Here is a 3217-nt window from a genome sequence, read left to right on the forward strand (position 1 = left end):
AGAGTCGGTTTCATTAGGTAAAACTCTTCCATATTCGGAAATATGGAAGGTTTTCCTTGTCGGAAGTTTTCCATTTCTTGGAAGGGAGCTCGGTTCCAGGGACCGAGCTCGGGGTTCCTTCTAGCGGGGACCCGGAGCGTTCCCTTATCGGGGACCCGAGGGTCTAGGTCCTGCCGGGAGGCTGGAGAAAATGATACCGGGTTTTTTTTCCCCAACAGTTTGCCTCTTATTTCTCGATTTCGTCATCGAAGTGGGGGAATAACCTGTGCACTCAAGTCAACCGGGTTTGCTCATTCTCAGCAGGCTCCCCTTAGGTAGGACCCCGTTCCATTGGTCTTGCTAGCCTGGGTTCCACTCAAGCCGGAACTTATTCTGAACCCAGGTGAGGATCGGTTCCTCCGTGTTTGACCGGAGTCTAGTAGTAGTTTCTCTTATCTTCTTGAGATGATGAGGTCGGAGATTTGAAGTTTTAAACCACGTGCGGGCTGGAGAGACGGAGAGATCCAGGGACATTTCCTGTTTTTGGCAGATTCCTTCCTTTAATATCAGAGATTTGACTGATATTTTCTTCCCTTTGCGTAAAGGAAATAATTTTGAATTTCAAATTTCGCGGTCCGAGATCTGCTGAGACGTACGACTTCCTCGGGAAGACTTTCAACGGCTTTCCTGTATATATTCCTCTGCCTTCTCTTCCCTTTTGCTATGCTCCTTGCTTTCCCATATCTTCAACTCAGGTACTTTTTCTCTTCCTTCTTTGCTTACGCATTTCTAGCTTAGCCATCGTGATTTCCTAGGCCCATAGTTGTCCATTTTACTGTGGTCGCCATCTATCGATTAGGAACCGATTGACCATGTCCAAACGATCTGCCTCTTCGACACATGATCGAAAGGGCTGGTTCGGAGCGAAGGGTAGATTCTCCAGTTTCTCGATCCGACAGCTCTCCTGATCCGGGCACGGGATCAGAGTATGACTTAGCAGCTCCCCGTCCATATGCGTATGCGTCTCCTCCGCCGATAGGTCATGCGTATTCTGTGAGTGAAGACGACATGGTATCCATTATTCTTCGGATACCGGCACCGGAGGAACGGGCATCTAGCTTCATCCCAGGGCAGATCGCCATTTATGACGCTTTCTTCGATATCGGCTTCAGAGGAGTGATCCCAGCGCTTATAGCGAGTTTATGCGATTTTTTCGAGATCTCTCCTTCCCAGCTGAATCCTCCGTCCTGGAGATTACTCGTGGCTATTCAGAACCTGGGTGACCTAGAGAGCTTATCCTTTGGGATCAATGAGGTTCTATTCTCTTATCACTTGGCCCCTCTGAACGGAAATGAAGGTCGGCTTCATCTTCATCCTCGTAGCTGATTGCCTATTGTGCAGAGAACATGTCTGGGAATACTAGCAACGATCCTTTCGCGGCCTATCAAGAAGCGGCCAAGGTGATGTCTGCAAAGAAGGGCTCCGCGAGCAGGACAGTGTCCGGAGACGACTTGGTGATTACTGGTAGTCGTCGAGCGGCGACAGTGAAGATTGAACCTTCCGCCCTGGTTCAGACCAAGAAATCTAGGGGTGGAGGTATGGCGGCCCGATCTTCGCAGCAGTCAGCCGAGGTTGCGCATTCCGCGGGAAGTCTCACCACGGCTTTGTCTAACTTGAACCTCCAGGTGTTTCCTCAAGATGGCACCATTCTTCCTTCAGGAGAGCCATTGGAGGTTGTTCAGATCCTCCAAGGGGGACTTCTTCGGGTACGTTGTTGTACTTTTGATTTCTTTCTATTTAGGTTTCTGAGGGGAGACTGTGGTTTCTGTGCAGACCATCTCCCAGCTGTTTCATCTTGGAGAGCGGCTGTCTATTGAGGGCTCGTTAGTTAGCCAAGAAGAACTAGATGATTTGAAGCGTCAAGTTTCGGAGGAGAAGGCTCAGCGTGTAGCCCATGAGATGGAGATCCATGATCTCAAAGACAAGCTAAAGGATGTGGAGAGGACAGCCGAAATATCCTCGACGGATGCGTCGAGTATTGGCAAGAAGAACCAGGAGCTGGAAGAGGCCATAGAAACTCTGAGGCTTGAAATGGTGATGGCCGTAAACGGGCAAGAGTCACCGCTCAGTGGGAATTGATGAGAGAGTGGCTACAGAAGAAGAATAACCAATGGGACCTGGCCAAGGCTTTGGAACAATATAAAACAGTAGCCTTGGAGGAAGCCAAGAACAAAGGTGCTCCGGTTCCTACGTTCGAGGACGAGCCTGCTGTTCCCCCTATTTCTGGGATGGTCTTAGATTTGAGGCCTGGGGGGGTCTTCCTCTTGAACTCATGTTCTTCCATTTTTTTGTAATAACGGTCTTTCTCGGCCTGCTCTGCTTTTGTTTGAACAATAGCCCTGTTGCGGTCTTATGAAATAAGTTTCTCTGGTTTTGCTCGCTTTTCTTCTTTGAGATCTTTGGCTTTCGTAGATGATATTTGTATTGCTTCTGTAGCTGTCTCTTCTTTAGTAAGAAAGCATTTTGCAGGATGACCTCGGGGTCTTGAAACTTGACTCATGAGTCGTAATCGGAGGACTTGAGCCGTCTGGGCTTTGGATGATCGTCCAAGGACTCGTGGATCCTGGATGCTAAAGGTTCCTTGGAACCTTTGGACCTTGCAATGATCAGACCTCGTGGGTCTCGTATGACTGGATCTCCTCTTGGGACCCTGGGGTCGATTGGAGAATTTTAATAATCTTGGGACCCGGGGGTCACTTCTTAGGGAACCTGTGGGTTCTGGACCCTGAGGTCTTAAGTTGGACACATGGTCTTTGGACCCTGAAGTCTTTTTAGGGAACCAATAGGTTCTTGGGCCTGAGGCCTGTCTGAGCCCGGAGTTTTTTCTCAGAACCCGGAATTAAGGTTTTAAAGGGACCGCATTCTGCCATCCTAGGTGAGGCCACTCTCGGTACCTGTTAGGGTATCGCATTCTACCGCTCGGAAGCTGGTCACTATAGAGTTCCCGTGCTGCATGTTGCTTTCTGCAGAAAGCCACTATCAGGCTTTAGAGGGTGCTGGTGTGGGTGAAAACCCAAGTGCCAGGCTTTGCTGCTTTCCACGTATGGAGAAGCAGGATATTATAAGGTGCTCCCGGACTTTTTCACTTGCTCAAGGGAAATTATACCTCGTGTCCCCTATATTATTCTAGCACGTAGCATTTTAATACATGTACTTTCACATTTTTGGTATTTTTGTT

Source organism: Brassica oleracea, chromosome C7 (genome assembly GCF_000695525.1).
Source record: "Brassica oleracea var. oleracea cultivar TO1000 chromosome C7, BOL, whole genome shotgun sequence".
Lineage (NCBI taxonomy): Eukaryota > Viridiplantae > Streptophyta > Magnoliopsida > Brassicales > Brassicaceae > Brassica > Brassica oleracea.